The sequence below is a fragment of the Vicugna pacos genome, chromosome 10, assembly GCF_048564905.1.
Source record: "Vicugna pacos chromosome 10, VicPac4, whole genome shotgun sequence".
Lineage (NCBI taxonomy): Eukaryota > Metazoa > Chordata > Mammalia > Artiodactyla > Camelidae > Vicugna > Vicugna pacos.
In genome coordinates this window covers 28,960,365-28,980,150 of record NC_132996.1, presented here as the reverse complement: position 1 = coordinate 28,980,150, position 19,786 = coordinate 28,960,365, and the positions used below count along the sequence as shown (strand labels likewise).

Sequence of the window (19,786 nt, the reverse complement as noted above, 5' to 3'; positions counted from 1 at the left end):
GACTATCTATCTTAACTCTAGGTTGGAAGGACACTTATCAGGTACTCTTCACTAGCTCATGCACAACCTAACTGAAAGAACTAAATTAATATATCCCACTTAGAAAGGGCCGCTGTACTGGACTGACCTATAGAGAAGAATGATGACCTCAAAATCACCTTAAAACAATGCTTGACCAGAACAGAAACTACCAGACCAGGGTAAGAGAAAGACAAAATCCCAATTAGACAGCTGATGCCAGACCAGGCCTATATACAAATTACCTTGATGATCGCTCAGACCTTTGCTTACAAATGTTATGTCTTTCTTGGGCACAATCTTATGCGGAGTTTAAAATTAATCCAACTGTTGGGATGGTGGTCATTTGCCTATATCCAGCACTTTGGGGTTATGGTGGTGGGTTTCTCCACTCCGAGGCTCTAACTGGATGGTCCTTAGGAAGTTTATTCTAGGAGAAGTTACAGTTCTGTTTGCTTCACGACTGATACTAGTTGGGACTCCCTCACTTGACCAGTCATACTTGCTCTGATCATGGCCATAAATGTAAATTCTTTTAAATTACTCAAGCTTATTCAGGGCAATAAGCACAAATTTAGCCAAAGAATAACCTGGCTAACATCCGGTTATGATCATTTAAGGCCCCACTTACGTTGGGAGCAATTAAATCATACTAAGGATAAACAGCCTAGTAACACTAGGAAATTAGGCCGGGTGTCTTATGAACAATGCCTGAATAATGTTTCCCTTATAGATAATTAGCACAGAAAAGACTAAGTCAGACAACCTGGGGACATACTAGGCCATACCTCATGGAAGTTCCTGGCTTAAATTCTTGTTTATGACCTTACTAATACCACTAGCTGTAACACTCACACTCTCCCTATTTTACAAGATCATTATTTCTTGTTTTGCCAAATACATGACTGAACCTCTGATGAAAGGAGTAGGTGATTGAAGCAGTTGACCAGATTTATAGTTCTATAAGATCAATGACTGTAATGGTATAACTCTACACAGGGGAAGAAGCAACAAGGCATCATTTCCTGGACCACATCAGGCAAGTGAGACAGCTGGTCCAGAGGCTTTTGGCTACTGTTAATAGGGTCCAGTCCAGTGACAGCACATTAAGTGGCTTATCAACAAAATTCTCACCTGACCTAGGAATGAATGTTCCTATCACCATGGAACAGAATGGTCGTGAAATGTCTCCCAAATCATGGTCAAATTTGTGACCATGGGGGAGCACTGCAAACTAAAGAATGTTGCTTGTCACCTTGTCCTGTAAGAAGTCACTAGCCACTGCAGTCACTGACATGTTAATACACTCTGAAAGGAGTTTAAGGCAGAGATCTGGAAGGAGGCACTCTGTTCTCTGGAAAAACCTGGCAGATCAGCCCTTCAGATTATTTTAAAGAAATTTTACGAACCTCAATTTCTTACATCTTCTCATACCTAGAAAAGCACTAAAAATCATTAATGGCGACATCTTTGACTGGCAGCAACCTTTTAATTGAAGTATAGTTGATTTACAATGTGGTGTTAGCTTCTGGTGTACAGCAAAGTGATTGTGGAAAATATGAAAAAAGTGATTTAGTTATACATATACTCATTTTTTCCAACTATAGATTATTATAAGATACTGTATATACTTGCCTGTGCTGTACAGTAGGACCTTATTTATTGTAGTTTATATCTGCTAATCCCAAGTCCTAATTTATACCTCTGGTCACTTTTCCCTTTGGTAAACTATGTTTATTTTCTATATCTGTGAGTCTATTTGTTTTGTAAATTAAGTTCACTTGTATTACATTTTAGATTCCACATATAAGTGGTATCATGTGATACTTGTCTTTGTCATTTAATTTAGTGTGATAATCTCTAAGTCCATCCATGTTGCTGCAAATGGCATTTTCATTTTTTATGACTGAGTAGTATTCCACTGTACAAATACACCACAACTTCTTTCTCCAGTCATCTGTCAATGGACATTTAAGTTGCTTCCATGTCTTGACTATTGTATATAGTGCTGCTATTAACATTGGGGTGCATATATCTTTTCAAATTAGAGTTCTCTCCAGATATATGCCCAGAAGTGGGATTGCTGGATCATATAGTAAGTCTATTTTTACTTTTTTGAACACTCTCCATACTGTTTTCCTTAATGGCTGCACCAAACTGCAGTCCTACCAACACTGTAGGAGGGTTCCCTTTTCTCCACAGCCTCTCCAGCATTTATCATTTGTGGACTTTTGAAGGATGGTCATTCTGACTGGTGTGAGGTGGTACCTCATTGTAGTTTTGATTTGCATGTCTGATATTGAACATTTTTTCATGTGCCTATTTACCATCTGTATGTCTTCATTGGAGATTGCTTGTTAATGTCTTCTGCCCATTTTTGGATTGCATTTTATTAAGATATATAAACTATTCTGGCAGAAAATCAAATTATTAAAAGTAGAAGCCTTAAATTAACATGATTCAACTTAAATGCATTATTTGTTCTCAGTATCATGCAAGAGATTCAGGTACTCTATGGGCAAAGGTCATTAAATGGAAAAGGTGTTTACTGAATGAACTTTCAACATCTAGATATAGATCTATAAGGAATGACATTTGTACTTTGAGAGTATAACATGCACACCCATAGTAGAAAGAAAGGGAGGGAGGAAGGAAGGAAGAAACTTTGAAAGAATCTTAAAGAAATTGAGAAAGAAAAGAAGAAACAAAGAGAAACTTAGAAAGGAAATCAGAAAGAAAGAAAGAAACTTAGGAATTTAAGAGGAAGGAACTTAGCAACTAAAAAGCAAGAAACTTAGAAAGAAAGAAACTTAGAAACAAAGAAAGAGAAAGGAACTTAGAAAGAAAGGAAGGAAGAGAAAGAAAAAAAAGCAAGAAACAGAAAGAAAGCAACATAGAAAGAAAGAAACAGAGAAACTTACTTAGAAAGAAGAAACAGAGAAATTAGAAAGTAACTTAGAAAGAGAGACAGACGCTTAGAAAGCAACTTACAAAGACAGAAAAGAACTTACAAAGACAGAAAGAAACTTCAAAAGGAATTTAGAAAGAAAGAAAGGAACTTAGACAGAACTGAGAAAGCAAGAAACTTAGAAAGCAAGAAAGCAACTTAGGAACTTAGAAAGGAATGTAGGAATTTAGAAAGAAAGAAAGAAACTTAGAGAGAAAGGAACTTAGAAAACAACTTAGAAAGAAAGAAACTAAGAAAGCAAATTAGAGAAAAACTTAGAAAGGAACTGAGAAAGTTAGAAAAAGAGAAACTTAGAAACTAAGTTCCTTTCTTTCTTTCTATTTGTTCTTAGACACTTAGAAAGAAACTTATTTCCTTTTTCTTTCTAAATTCCTTTTTTGAAAGAAACTTAGAAACTTAGAAAGAAACAAAAACTTAGAAAGGAACTTAGAAAAAAAAGAACTTAGAAAGACACTTAGAAACAAAGAGAAATTAGAAAGGAACTAAGGAAGGAAGGAAAGAAAGAAACTAAGAAAGAAAACAAATTAGACACAAAGAAAAACTTAGAAAGGAATTTAGAAAGAAAGACAGGAACTTAGAAAGAAAGAAGAAACAAAGAAATTAGAAAGGAACTTAGAAAGAAAGCAATTAGACAAAGAAAAACGTAGGAATATAGAAAGAAAGAAAGAAAAAGAAAGAAAGAAACTGAGAAACTTAGAAAAAGAAACACAGAAACAAAAACTTAGAAACTTAGAAAGAAAGGAACTTAGAAACTTGGAAAGAAACTTAGAAGAAGAAACAGAAATTAGAAAGGAACTTAGAAAGAGAAAAAGAAAGAAAGAGAGAAGTAAGAAACTTAGAAAGAAACAAAGGGAAACTTAAGCAAAGAAAGACAAATTAGAAAGGAACTTAGAACAAATAGAAACTTAGAAAGAAAGAAAGAAACTTAGAAATCAAGAAAAAGAAGAAGAAACAAAGAAAGGAAGCAACTTAGAAAGAAACAAATGGAAACTTTCTCTTTCTTTCTTTGAAACTTAGAAAGAAGAAACAGAAATTAGAGGGAACTTAGAAAAGGAGGGAGGGAGGAAGAAAGAAAGAAAAAGAAAAAGAGACAGAGAAAGAGAGAGAAAGAAAGAAGAAGGAAGGAAAGCAAAAAACTTAGAAAGAAAGCAACTTAGAAAGAAACAAAGGGAAATTTAGAAACAAAGAAAGAAACTTAGAAGAAGAAACAGAAATCAGAAAGGAACTTAGAAAGAAAGGAAGAAAGAAAAGCAAGCAAGCAAGAAAGAAAGAACAAACAAAGAGAAATTGGAAAGGAACTTAGGAAGAAAGAAAAGGAAGGAAGGGAGGGAGATAGGAAGGAAAGCAAGCAAGAAACTTAGAAAGAAAACAACTTAGAAAGAAACAAAGGGAAACTTACAAAGAGAAATTAGAAAGGAATTTAGGAAGAAAGGAAGGAAGGGAAAGAAAGGAAGGAAGGAAAAGAAAGAAAAAGAAAGAAAATTAGACAGAAAGAAAAACTTAAAAAGGAATTTAGAAAGGATTAGAAAGGAACTTAGAAAGAAAGGAACTGAGAAACTTAGAGAAACTTAGAAAGAAAAAGAGACTTAGAACAAATAGAAACTTAGAGAGAAACTTAGAAAGCAAGGACCATAAAAGAAACAAAGAGAAACTTAGAAAGGAACTTAGACAGACAGAAAGGAAAACTTAGAAAGGAAGTTAGAAAGAAAGGAACTTAGAAAGCAAGAAATTTAGAAAGCAAAAAAGAAACAAACTTAGAAACAAAAAGAGAAAGAAGAAGAAACAAAGAGAAATTAGAAAGGAACTTAGAAAGAAAGGAAGAAAGAAAAGGAGGAGGGAAGGAAGGAAGGAAACCAAGCAAGAAACTTAGAAAGAAACAAAGGGAAACTTAGAAACAAAGAAAGAGAAATTAGAAAAGAAATTAGAAAGAAAGAAGGAAAGAAAGAGAGAAACTAAGAAAGAGAGAAACTGAGAAAGAAAGCAAAATAAAAAGAAAAACTTAGAAAGGAGTTTAGAAAGAAAGAAAGAAAGACTTAGAAGAAGAAACAGAAATTAGAGGGGAACTTAGAAAGGAAGAAAGAAAAGCAAGCAAGAAACTTAGAAACAAGGAAAGAGAAACTTAGAAGAAGAAACAAAGAGAAATTAGGAAGGAATTTAGGAAGGAAGGAAGGAAGAAATTTAGAAAGAAAGCAAATTAGAAAGAAAAACTTAAGGAATTTAGAAAGGAATTGAGAAACTTAGAAAGAAAAAGAAACTTAGAAAGAAAGAAACTTAGAAAGCAAGGAAGAAACTTAGAAACAAAGAGAAAGAAGAAGAAAAAAGAGAAAATAGAAAGGAACTAAGAAAGAAAGGAAGGAAGAGAAGGAAGGAAGGAAGAAAGAAAGGAACTTAGAAAGAAAGGAACTTAGAAAGCAAGAAAGAAACAAAGAGAACTTAGAAAGGAATTTAGAAAAGAAAGCAACTTAGAAAGCAACTTAGAAAGACAGAAAGAAAGGAACTTAGAAAGAAATACAGAAAGAAAGAAAGCAACTTAGAAAGGAATTTAGAAAACAAGAAATTTAGAAAGAGAGAAACTTAGAAAGAAAGAAAGAAACAGAAAGAAAAGAAACAAAGAGAAACTTAGAAAGGAATTTAGAAAGAAAGAAACTTAGAAAGAAAGACAGAAAGAAAGGGACTTAGAAAGGAACTCAGAAGGAAAGAAAGCAACTTAGAAAGAAAGAACAAAGAGAAACTTAGTTCCTTTCTCTCTTTCTAAATTCCTTTCTTAGAAAGAAACTTAGAAAGCAAGCAACTTAGAAAGACAGAAACAAATGGAAACTTAGAAAGAAACTTAGAAAGAAAGAAACATAGAGAAAGTTAGAAAGTAACAGAGAAACTTAGAGACTTAGAAACTCAGAATGTAAGAAACAGAAAGAAAGGAAGAAACTTAGAGACCTAGAAAAAACTTAGAAACAAACCTAGAAACTTAGAAAGAAAGAAACTCAGAAAAAGAACTTACTTACTTATTGGCATTCCAGGAGTGGAGTCCCCTGCACATCTGGCTCTCCATCCCCTTTGGCTCCATGTACCTGGTAGCTGTGGTGTGATGTCACCATTCTGGCTGTGGTAAGAGTGGAATGCAGCCTGCACCAGCCCATCATTGACTTGGTTCTGTCCACCTCCACTATGCCCATACTGCTGGCAATCTTCTGGTTTGGCGCTAGTGACATAGGCTTGGATGCCTGCTTGGCTTAAATGTTCCTCATTCCCTGCTTTGCCACGGGTGAGTCGGGCATCTTCCTAGCCACGGCTTTTGACGACTATGTAGCCCTCTGTGACCCACTACATCATGCTACAGTGCTCACGCATACTGTGGTGGGACGTTTGGAGCTAGCTGCCCTCTTCCTAAGTGTTCTCTGTATTGGACCCCTGCCTCTGATGATCCACCTGCAGCTGCCCCTTTACAAAGCCTGTGTCATCTCCCACTCCTACTGTGAGCACAGGGCTGTGGTCACCTTGGCAGGTGGTGACATCGGAGTCAAAATATGGCCTGAGCATTGGCTTTCTGGTCTTAATCCTGGACTTAATGGCCATTGCTGCCTCTTATGTGATGATCTTCAGGGCTGTGATGATTTTCAGGGCCGTGATGGGGCTAGCTACTCCTGAGACCAGGCTTAAAACCCTGGGGCTGTGTGGTTCTCACATCTGTGCTATGCTGACCTTTTATGTTCCCATTGCTGTTTCTTCCCTTTCACCAGTTTGGTCACCAGGTGCCTCCTCCAATCCACACCTTGCTGGCCAACTTCTACCTCCTCATTCCTCCAATCCTCAATCCCATTGTCTATGCTGTTCACACCAAGCAAATCCAAGAGAGACTTCTCAAATCTGAAAGATAACAACTAAGATCCAATGACTGATACTTCCTTCTCTTAAAAAAGCTCATGGAGAAAGTATTTAAGTATAGTGGGCAGCTTCCCATTTGGGAACTTCAAGCAAGTGAGATGTTAAGCCCTGTGGTCTCTAGATTTTGTAATTCTAATCTAACATCTCAAATCACCAAAGTCATGCTAAAAAAACAAAGTACAGTTCTAAACTCTAAGGGTAGATGGTTTTTTAATTACTCAAGGATATTTAAACTACAGAGAAGACAAAACAATGATAACACTATCAGTAACACAAGTAGTAGTTAGTGGTTACTAGGCATGTAAGTAATTCTTATAAATATCCAGATATCAAGGTAGGGTGTATCGTTCACATTTCATACACAATAGCACAGAATATAGAGTTTGAGCTGCCTAGATCAAATGTTTTGGTTGGAGTTTGTAAAATTTCTGTTATGTAATATTACTTACTGTTTTCTGTGTGTACTTTAATATGTAAATCCTAAAAACTAGGTCATTCCATCAAAGTGGACTTGGCTACAACAAAAGCATTTTCTGATTTAAGTCTTTAACAAGTGAGATACTGCTCAAACTGCTTGTACTAATAAAAACATGAAGTGTTTTAGAAAGACTGATCTGTATGTCTAGTAAATATGAGGAACACCACTCATGAAACAATGGCCTGGGGAAAAAAACAACAGCTCAACACAAGGGAGTGAGTCAAGGTGACTACATCTCAACATTGCCCTTATATTTTCCCTGCCAGCTGCTCCATCCAGTAGCCTGAAGCATAAAAGGGCTCCATGAAAAAGAAAACCTTGCCCTTCCCACAGAAACTCTCCTTACCCCTGATCCATCTGTAGGATCCCTGATTGTAATGTGTTTTTTTTTAAATGGATCACCAAAAACTGTTATGAATTCTAACATTTATAGGAACATTGACTTTACCCTCCAGGTTAAAGATTAGCTCACCATCTAGAAAGTATAGCACTTAGCTGCTGTTGATTGAAAGCTATTAATGTAATTCTCATAACCACACTGTAAGGGAGGAATTAATATCCCTACTTTGCAAATGAGGAAATTGACCTTCCCAGAGATAATATGAACAGTGACCTTGGGCAATTCTAAGAGGTAAAAATCAGCCATTATGACGTTTGTTTTTAATGTTAAGGTTTCTAGTCTTTCTGACCCTCCTTTTCCTCAACTGTGAAAGGGCTGAAAGGCATTTTCCAAAATCTGCATCCTGTTCATTTAAGATTCCCAACACAGCAGACCTTAGCTGTGCGCATCACTCCCAGAACTGGGAGTACACAGATCACCGAAGCACACTCCTCTTAGTGTTCTCAAAGGGACAAAGCGTAGAGCTGGATTCTATCCAAGTCCAATGGCAAACTCCACCACTCCATAAAATAAACTGGCAGGAAGGCAGTGACTATACCAAGCTTCAGGTATACAAACTATCACTGGGTGTGATACCAAGTAGTCAAGTGTAAAGGAGAGATCACTTCATAACAATCAGAAAATGACTTCCGGTTTTGCTTTGGTTATTCCAATTAACTGGGGTATTTCCAATTACTTAATTGAAATAATTGTAGTTAATTTTATGAACCTACTGGGATACCTAGACTGTGTGATCATTTAGGTTCCAGTTATAGTCATATTTCCTCTAACATCTCTAACTTCCATCCTAGTATTTGTTCCTGAAACTCATGTCTGAGTTTGGAGGAATCAAATATTCTTCCTATAAATAGAAAAGCAATCATAAGCAAACTCTTGTTTTGCTCATCTCAACCACGGCTGGGACCAGGGGGAAAAGTTTAGAGTTAGTGCCAAGTGTATGTTCACTGGCTCTCAGGGATGTTCCTGTGGTTCCTTTATCCCAAAAGATAAAGGGCAAGGCCCAGAACTCAGAGCTACCTCTAAAAATTGTTCTAATATATCATCTAACCACCGCAGGAGAAAAACTAGAAACATTCTCATTCAGTTCAGAGCACAGATTTCCTGAGGGAGAGTATACTCAAGGGAGTTACACAAACTCGGACCCGATTTATGGCACTCTTCCTCTGGAATTCAGCCTACCACATAAGTTAGTTGCTTTTATTCTCCACAGACTGTACAGTCCATCAGCTCTAATATTTTCTGCATTTTAACATAAGTGTTGTAAAACCTGGACGCAGCCCAGACCCATTAAGTTCGCCACCTAACCAGAAAAGCCTGAGGAGTTTACACAACATACAAGCAGGCATGAGGACTGCTGTGGAAACCTTTAAATATGCCTCCCAGATGGCCTACGAGAGGGAATGTGCTCTCCTGAGCCTTAGCTGATGGTGTGCAAATCCATCACGACCTTCTGCTGAGGCCACGCTTCTCACAAGCAGCTTCCCAGGCAGTGACTAGGTTTGAGAGGGACATAACGTAGGACCATTCCTGTGAGACAGAACACTTGTGAGAGGTAACTATGGCTCCTGGACTCATTGGTCTTACTGAAGCTTTTAGAGATACATTAAAGTCTAAGATGTTCGCTCCTTATCCTCCAGCCAGTCCTTTGCAGACAAGAGACTGGCATTGTGATCCAACAGCTCATTCAGCATCCTTTAGCTCCCTCTGCATTTTCTCACATAGGCATAACCTCCAATAGGTCTCAAGTCTAATCCCATTCCAGTTATAAAAGATCAGAAACAGTTTCCCTTAACAGGGGATGGGCAAAAGTTCTCACATACAGTATGCCTCAGGGGCATGTTAACTCTCTTCCTGTGCTACAGTACGGTTCTAAGATGTCAGGGCATCCCACAGACCACCCCAGTGACCCACCAGCAGCATGATGTTGACTTGGCAAAATGAGCCCCAGGTGTTTAGTATACCAGAGGCCTTAGTAAGACACATATAGCTCCAGAGGGTAGCAGACAACTCCTAAGAATATTCAGAAACCTAGAACTTCAATGAACTTTAGGAGTCCAATGGTAAACAAACGTTCTTAAAGTAAAAGGTCATCTTCTTGCATTTTCTACCAGAAAGAAAGCACAATGCATGGTGGGCCACCTTGGATTCTGAAGAGAATGTATTCCTCACTTAGGAATCCTGCTTTGGTCCCTGTACCAGAAGACATGGAAGAACAGCTTTGAGTGGGCCCAGAGCAGGAAAGGACTGTTTCAGATCCAGACTATGGTACAAGCATCACTGCCACTAAGGCCTTATGGGACTGGCAACAGGGGCAGCAAAGGAGGCCACGTGTGGACCAGCTGTGTAGATGCTCACGGACCAAGGCTGACTAGCTACTGCTGCCTCTGAAGGCCTGTCAGCACCTGAGGTCCATGCAAAACCCAGACAGAACACTTACTGCTCACGAAGGCCACTTGGTGGCAAGTCAACTACTCTGGGCCTCTTCAACCCTAGCAAGTACAGTGGTCTGTCCTGCCAGTGATACATACTTATTCTGGGTGTGGATTTGCCTTCCATGCCCACAGAGCCTGGGCCAACACTTCTCTTAGAGGGCTTCCTGAATGCCTGATTAACAGGCAGGACATCCCATATGACACAGTACTGAGAGAACAGACCTTCTTTAGAGAAGGCTGTGCAGGATAGGTCTCATGACCATGGGCCCCACCGGTGGTATTATGTTACCTCTCCAGCCAGAAGCAGCTGGCGTCACAGGATGCCAGAGTCGTCTTCCAAAAGCAGTGGGGAAAAAGCAGTTTAAAAGGCAGCTCTTCACAGAAGTAGAGAGCCATCCTTTAGGATTCAGACTATGAACTGAACCAGATCTCTATGGTGCTCAGTCCCCAAAAGGAAAAATACAGCAGTAAAGAAAGAAAGGGGTAGAAGCAGGAGTATTTCATAGGTCACTCCTTGTGATCCTCTAGGAGATTTTTGCTTCCTGTCCCCACAAATCTTAGTCCTGCAGGATTGGAAACTCTGGTCCTCAAAGCGGGTTCACTACTGCCAAGGGACACAGCAAGGGTCCTATAGAGCTAAGTTACAACTACCGTCAAGCTACTCTGGACTCCAATGGCCAGGGGCAAGCAGGTAGGAAGAGGAGTTACTATACTGGCAGGAGTAATTTACTCTGAAGTGAAGAGATAGGGTTGCTTTTATAGGACAGATACAGGCAAGAATTTGTAAACATGTGCAGAAATCAGGTGATCCTCTTGGGCACTTTCAGGTACTGCCTTACTTCATTGTAACCATGAGTGTACGTGCACAACTCTCTCGAAGTAAGAAGAGTATAAGTAAGGTTTCACCTCCCAGGAATGAAGGTTTGATGGCTTGCCTGTGAAGTGACCCAAGATTTGAGATGGTGATGTTTGAGGGTGAAGGGAATTCCAAATAGACAGGATAGTAACTGTGGCTCTGAGATGAGTTTCAGACACTGGGTGGATAGAGTTCATCCCACTAGCCTTTCTCTTTTAATTTTGCACTTAGCAAGTGAGGCCCCATGGGAACTATGGAGGAGCTTGCTCCTAAAATCTGTTTGCAGGAGATCTGTGCAATGCAAGAATGGATTGCAGTACCAGCCATTTTATACACACACACACACACACACACACACACATATACATACATATATACATATATATGCTTTTCAAGGGAACCCTGCCCCACACACTGTTGGTGGGAATGTAATCTGGCACAGCCACTGTGGAAAATAGTATGGAGATTCCTTATAAAACTAAAAATAGAGTTACCATGTATTTCAGGAAACCCACTCCTAGGCATACATCTGAAGAAAACTCAAATTCAGATGACTGGATAAATAAGATGTGAGATATATACATATATATATATATGTATATATATAAAATACACACACACATACAATAGAAAACTATTTAGCCATAAAAAGAAGGAAATAATGCCATTTGTTGGAACATATACTTTGATAATCTCTAGGTCAATGCAAGTAAAGTAAATCAAAGACAAATGTCATGATATCACTTATATGTGCAATCTAAAATATGATACAAATGAACTTACTTACAAAACATGAACAGACTCAAACAAAGAAAACAAACTTATGGTTACCAAAGGGGAGGGAGGGAGAGATAAATTAGGAGTTTTGACTAGGCAGAAAACTGTGTGGCTTCATTGTCCTCTTAGGTATGCAAAGGGGTATTTGTGCAGGAGAATGTAGGTGAAACTGGTCAGCAAGTGTGTGGCAGAGGTTAAGGGGCCAAGAAAGAAGTCTCAAGAGTCTAGAACACTGTATGAGGGCTGTTTTGGAGGAAGAATGCTATAATAACTACTTAATCAGAATGCATGTTCCTCTTGGAAAGAGATCTCATCTCCTTCATAGAAAAAGAGCATACAGCTTCCAATCTGTGCTTCATGATGATCTCTAACTAGAGCAAACCTTGAAGCCATCACATTGGAAGCCAGTGATGGAGTTGTTCCATGATGCAGATGACAATGCATTAACTTGAAGTCCAAGATGCCTACTGTAACACATACCTCTGTAAAAAGTTTGGCAACAAGTTTATATATGCCCTTGTCCTTTTTCTTAGGGAACAAGTCTCTTTAGGGGATATCATCTCCAGAACAGTGTCTTTAAGATAGCTGCTTATTGCTTCTCCCAAAGAGAAAAGGCTACAGATGAATGGGTTGATGACAAATGAATGGGACTATCCCAATGTTGATGAATCATTAAAATGAGGTGAGGGGAAGCTTCTCACTGAGAACACCAATTCCTAGTTTTCCTAAACTTTGCGCCATGCTACTGAAATACACAAGTCAGTACTGCGTATCTTGTATTTTATGAAAAATATACTTGGATGACTTCAATGGAGAAGGCAATTCTGCATTTGGACAAATGTACAGATGGATGTGAGGCAAAATAAGTTATTTTCTTGCCACGAAGAGGACTTCAATTATAGCCTGAAAAATTCTTTACTTGTGCCATTTCAGGAGAAGACATCTTTCATATTTCTAAGCAATTTTCCCCCTACTTAGACCCAGAAACAAGGTATGAGATGAAAAATCCCCCAGGAGATTAATACAGTGCTCAGCCTGAGGGTTTGGGTATTGTTCCACTAGCCCATAAGGCAGAGACATATACTTCCTGTTTAAAAAAGAAAAAAACCTGCTCAAACTGGCTTAGGGTACCTGGATAACAGGAAATCACTGGCAGGCATGCATCAGCTTGCTCAATCTTCAGGTAAGCTGAATAAATACCAACAGAACGTCACTGAAGCAAATCCTTAAGGAATGCTAAAAGATTGCCTGAGGAAACCAAGGGACAGGGACTGAACTTCTGCTTCAGAAATATCACATATTGTTACTGTTACCAAGTGGACACAAAAATTAGGCCTTAAGCCAGGGACTGACTAAAAGGAGCACCTGGAGAAAATGGGGTTGGGAGAGATGGCTGGCTTTTGAAAGTAACCAAAGATGGCGGGGGGGGGGCGGTCCCCACTCTTCCCACCTAAGCCTATCCACGGCCTTCTACCATCAACCCCCCTGAAATACCATCTGCCTGTGGCCATTCCCTTTTCTCTATTCAGCTGATCCGAGGAGGTAGCAGAGAAGGGGCAGGAGGGGTTTTTTTATGGAAAAAGGAAGTAAGGACCTTCCATATAGGCCAAAGAGTCCATTATGTCAGGAGTACTCAATCTGGCAAAATTGGTATTTAGGCCCCTTTAAGGAAGTTACAGGGCTCCATTCCAAAAAAAAAAAAAAAAGGCAAAGCCACTGGCTTGATTAAACTTAGTTTTTTCACTTTTCTTGATCCATAAAAATATGGAGATTTTGTAGCCCTTTCAGTCATACAAACAAGGATTGATCTATTTGCATTAAGATTCTGGAAAAAAGTCAGACCGTCAAATATCTCATGAAGTGATATTACATAGAATTCTGCACAGGTAGAATTCAAGGAACCTAAGAACTTGGGTTTTAAAGTCTAAAACAGGAGATTTGTGAGGATCCCTTGGTCCAGTGTAGCAGACACTGATGTGCCACCAGACTTCCCTTTAGTGAAGCACCCGCTGCCTTAGCTGTTGTTACCAAGCAGACTATCTGTTGGCTTCTCCAGGGACTATCTCAGCCTCAGAAACTTCAAGGCCACAGCTCTTCTAGGGCAGCCCAATGACTGACCAATGAGGGGGTAGAATGTTGTTGATGTAGCCCAACTCTGGAGAAAGCTGGATGGCCATTCTAAAAATAGAATTAGCCCAGGCTACCATTCAATCTGTATAATAGTTTGATTTCTCTGCAGACTTTTTAACTCCCATAATACAGGGCACTCTAACATCCTGCACAACTATAACATCTAATGCTGTTCAATTCAGTAGTCACGAGTCACACATGGCTACTGAGCACGTGAAATGTAGCATGTTGGAGACCTTGTTGAGTCACATGCATTCCAGAACATGAGAAAAGAAAATGGTCAAGTTTGATTCATGGATAGATCTACTTGTGAGTGCAAGGCAAGGCTGCATGGCTGCCGCACGACAGTCCCACTCCAGGGAGGCCTTGAATGATGGTGGGGGGCGGGGGAGCCCTCCCAATGGGCACAGCTTTGCCTGTGCACTTGGTTTTCATTTTGTGTGGGAAAACTCCACTTTGAGGTTTAAATACACATATACCAGTGGGTAGTGGCAAATGGCTTGACTGTTGGTTAGAGGCCTCAAAGGAAAAAAACAAGACAAGTTGGTGTACAGTAGACGCATGTGGATGGGCATATGGGAATAAACCGAAGTATCTTCACAGGGCATGCTAACACCCAGCAGAGAGCAGGTACCAGAAAAGAACTCTCGTCAAGTAGATACTATATGAAGATCCTGCAGTATTTAGCAATTTGGAAATAAGCACCTCATTTCATACTATTAGAGGCCAAAAGAACAATGTGGCCAGAAGGGTGAGGATGATTACCAGCTACAGAATTAGAGCTAAGGCCAGGGTAAAGACCATGACATCGCTGTTGTGTCTGTGAAGTCTGGGGCACTGAGAAGTCTCTGGAATATATAGCTAGAAACCACAGGGGTGATCACTTCCCCAGACAGGAAGAATGAGCACAGCCTACTACACAGCTATCTGCACACAAATCTGCTTCGTTAACCAGAAAGCAAGCGTGGCCAAATCCGCCAAGCCACAGAAGCTGGTGTCACATTGCCCCCACCGGTAGAAGGCGTGAGATCCAGGAAATGTAGATTCCATTGGAAATAGCTTCAGGATAGCAAGGCCTTTAAAGGGTCAGAGAGAACATGAGTAAATGGAACTGCAGAGCTCTAGGAAAAGGCACCAGAGAAGGAAGATGGGTAATACTGAAATCCAGTTCACCAAAGTATCTTGGCTTCTTTCATTTCTGTTCATCCTGATATGTTTGAAGTTTTTAGGACACTTAATCCAGTCTTAAGACACAAGTCCAGATGCATTAAAGATGTACCTGAAGGAGTTCATCCCAATTTTCAACACAGGTTTACAGAAGTACAAGCAGATCGGCATGTTAAGCCCTGCTGTGCCACATGGAATGCCACCTTCCAGATGCTGGGGAAATGGACAAGGACGGCTTAATGCTCTTTGACCTGAATGTCAGACATGTGGAGGGAAAGGAATTTATCATTGGTTCCATAGCAGTGCTGTTCTCTTAATTCTATTATCTCAGAGTCTTTAGGCCCAGGTAGCGTGGACACTGAGGTTTGTGCCCTGGAGCCACAATAAGCATCGTTCTGTAGCTTCAAGACAGTATTTCAAGGTATAGATAGTATGAATTTGGTACATTTAAGCAAAATATAAGTTCCATTCCTCCTCTTAAAGCCTTTCTTCTAGGCCTCCTCACCTCTTCCAGCCTCTCAGTTCCCAGCTAACTCCCCGCACTGGGTCTTCTCTATATTCCAGTCCTAGTGCCTTGTCTCCTGCCCAGTCATCACTTGGTCTTTGGGCTTCCAGTTGTCTTTGTCTTGAGTTATCAGATTCTGTGCCCTCTGACCCATCATGTGATGTTTAATTTACGTGAACACCTGACTGACCAAATGTCTGGGCACCCCATGGCCCAAACACTGTAGGTGTATCTGTGAGGGTGTTTATGGATGAGATGAACACTTGAATTCGTAGACTGAACAGAGCAGATGCCTTCCCTAAAGCAGGTGAACCTCATCCAAACTGCTGGATGTCTGGGCAGAACAAAGGCTGCGTAAGGGGGAACTTCCCCCTGGCTACCCTGAGCCAGGACACTGGTCTCTCCCTGTCCCTGGACTCCAGCTGAAACATTGCAGGCCCAAGGCCAAAGAAGAGGCAGAGTTTACACTATAGGCTCCCTGGTTCACAGGCTTTTGCTCTTGGATTGGAAGTACAACATTTACTCTCCTGGGTCTCCAGCTCGACAGCTGTAGGTTCAGAATTCTTGGACACTAATTGTATAAGACAGTTCCTTATAATAGCTTTTATATACACACCCATTTGTCCTGCTTCCCTGGAGAACTGAGTGATACACACTCTCTTAACTACTCTAACTTGCACGTCCACACAGAGCCCTTTCTGTTCTCATGTCTGTTCCTGGACTCTCAATCCAGGTTAAACCCCTGTAACCCAGAATACCCGCTGCGTTTAGGCTTGCAGCTTCTGATTCCTTTCTCATTCTCTTTATTACTAGTTTGGTGGAGAAAGAAGTGGGAGGAGTACTGTCAATTTTCTTGACACTTAAGTTTAGCTGTTTGTTTTCTTTAAAAGGTTGGCAGTTTAAGCTTATGCCTTAAACATACTATGTATGTTATCCAAATACTGGGTTTGTTCTTTGGTTTCTAGTCCTCTCTTCCTGTCACTTTCTAAATTCAGCTTATGGTAAGGGAATCACCTACTGAGTCCAAGCACGAACATAGGATGCAATCTTCCTATTATCCCTGCCAAGGAGTTTCATCCAACACAGGCTTCCGTAATAGGGACACACTGCCCTTGAAGTAGTTCAACCCAAGCCGGACAGGATTTAGCCAGCATTTGAGACAAGTACCTACAAGGTAAGAGTTCCCACAGCATCTTAGTCACAGGTGAGAGTGTGGGAAGTGATGGAACTGGGACTGATTGATAAACACTGCCTGGAAACAAATGGCTTAGTTACTGGCAGAGGCGAGCACCTCTGGGAGGTTGTGGGATTTAAAAATGTATTAGAGGTTGGGACACATTCTTACGATGTACATGTGATCAGATTCCAGGTTAGAGAGAGCACTGCACCATCATTAGTTAACTTAGAAAATAGGATATCCGAGGTTTGTCCCCAGATATCAGACATAAATCATGATCACTGAGTATGCTGTGTTATAACAACTTGAAGGACTGAAGCTAAAGTATAAGAAGGGGAAAAGTTACCCTTACCTCCCAGGATAAGGGAGAGTCTGGAGCAAATAACTTTTTCTTAGGGTTAGAAGCCTCCCTTTAGACTGTAGACTGAATGGACAGCCATACATTCCAGGGCTTTTAGTCTCACGTGGTGAATAAGGCTAGAGACTTCATTCAGGCTTTTTAGGAGTTGGTGGATGAAATAATTTTACCAGATCTTCATCTTTTTTTTTAATCAATTTTAAGCCAAGATTATGTTTTCAGAGTTTAACCATTTAAAAAAAAATCAACTAGGTTTGTGATCCAGAGGGCAGTGGTTGAGATATGGGACTTTAAAATATCCAGACCTATGCACAAAAAAGGCAGCATTATGCCAGTTGGTCCAAGTTGTTTAATGTTGTTTTGAAAGCCTTTCAGTAATAATGAAACTAATCATGACTAGGCTAAATATGAAAGCACTGATTGGTGCCTGTGAAGTCCTTATGTCACTATAAGGACCATCCTATTAGTCAGATGGTCGTCTCCACCGGAAGGACCAGCCTGATTTACTACCTGTATTAAGCTCAACAGTTAAGATGAAAGAATTCACACCTGGGGACAGGCGTGTGGGAGAAACCCTGTTCCTTGTTCTCTTCCCCTGTCCCCATGAGAACTTCTGCTCTATTTCCCCAAAAATGCACGATGCTGGTCTCCTGGTCTTCTTCCTCCCCAGGAGACAAAAAAAGGCATTTAGATTGTGCAATCAAGCTAATACTCCACTCTGATCTGGTTGTTTGCATTTTTTCGATTGGTGAGGGTCCCTGCAGAAGGGAAGAAGGCTGTTTGGTAATTTGGGAGAACTGATAACATCTATTCCCATCTGATTAGAGAGAAACTCCGAAGTGACTGTGCACAGCACTCACGAAACCTGAGCTGTTTGCTGACTACATCTGTCCTTCTCAGGCTACAGAGCACAGTGAGCTTGGAGCAGAGACTGCTTTGCTGCAGTCCCAAGTGGTAGAAAAATCACAGGATCCTGAGATAATCCCATCAAGGACCATCCTGGCCTGGAACAGAACAATCTTTGTGCGACACTGGATCCAGATCAGCTCTCTAGGAGGGAGCTGCAGGTGAGGACAATCTAGCCCTGCCGGGTCAGCAGTTTCATTAGCAAATGTTGAAAGGTATTTGTGAGCCGCTGGATGTATATTGAGGCAGTTGGGTCAGAATTTACTAGAAGATTATGGATCTTCTGAAATTAGGGAGGACAAACCTCAGACATTAACTTCTCATGAACTTCAAGGAAAAAACTTGCCATCTCTTGTTGCTGAATGAGGATTTAATCCTGTGGGAAGGCAGAGCAGAAGGCCAACTGGGTGCTTAACTAAATTCCTTAACCATGTCATTCCTCCTGATCCAATTCATCCTATGAATTCTGTCAGCTAACTTCTGTGAGCTGGTTCTATTTTCCTGCTGACTGGTAGAGTAACCACCACATTGTCAGTGATACAATGCAGCACTGCTTCCTGAGGTAGGATTCTTAGGCATTTTCTAGGCCTGCAGTGTCACATCAAGAGAGTCCAGACTGCTTAGTGTGGCCCGGTCCCTAAGGGAGAGGGTGGCTACCTCAGAACGTCCTGACCCTGAGTCCCGGCTCGAACTGAGTGCTGCCCACATTGTCATCTGGGACACGGTTAGTATCAGCCTTGACTTGCAGCCCACAACATCCAGGTGAGCTCATATTCTGATCCCTTGATGAGTGTTCTGTGCCTCAATATAGTGAAGTATTTTCTGCTGCGAGAATGTTTTAGCCATTGATTGTACAAATGTGAACATGTCCTCATAGTATAACATAGTCCAACAGGAGAAAAAGGCCGCATAAAGACATGACTTCAAGCATGATTCCTCTAAGACATATCTGAGCTGATGATCAAGTGATGAAGGACATAACCACACCTAAAGAGAAAGACACCTTCCAAATTGAAGAAACTGGAAATGTAAAGATATTGAGAAGAGTGTGGTATTCCCCAGGAAAAAAAGGTGGTGTAGTGAACTGTGGGAGTGAAGAACTGGGGTTCCTAAGTGATAGTTACATTCCTTCTCCTGTAAGTACTGAGACAGTTAAGACCTGGGAGCCAAGTAAATATCTTAGTGCCTGACATCAGTTTAACACTTCTCAGCTCTTCACATTTGTTTGCTGCCTTAGTTTCCATTCACCACCTTACAGTAGAAGTGTATTACCCTGATTTTTACAGGCAAGGAAATACTGAGGAACAGAGAGGTTAAGTGGCTTCAGAGGACACACAGGTAATAAGTCATGTATCAGAATGCAGGTAGTCTGACATCAGAATCCCATGCTTTTAACACACACCGTATTTCATCACCACAGGAATGAAAACATTGGTTTCGCTAATTAAACTGGAATGGAGTATGGCACCAAGATCTAAAGCCGTCATTACTTGCTCGCTTCACAATGCAAGGTGGTATTTTGATGGACTGAGGAGACACTAACCAGCTTCATGAAGAAACACCTATTTTTCACCTGCGGGCTGCAGCGAGCCACAGGATTAGAGACGGTTACTCGGTAGAATGGGGGCAAGTAGTATTTGGTGTTTGCAATCTCCACTCAACAGATGATACGCATCCCTTGTGCTGGGCCAGGGAGACACGGAGAGAGAAGGGTCAGCAGTTCCTTCTAATA

At 40.5% G+C, this 19,786-nt stretch overlaps 1 long non-coding RNA gene and 1 pseudogene across 1 annotated transcript in view; one reads left to right on the top strand and one right to left on the bottom strand.

Annotated features, from left to right (window-relative positions):
* Positions 1-19,786, bottom strand: part of LOC140698694 (uncharacterized) — an 88,327-nt gene that overhangs the window by 19,957 nt on the left and 48,584 nt on the right. The gene's annotated exons all lie outside the window — the stretch shown is intronic.
* Positions 1,217-7,410, top strand: LOC116282101 (olfactory receptor 52M1-like; annotated as a pseudogene).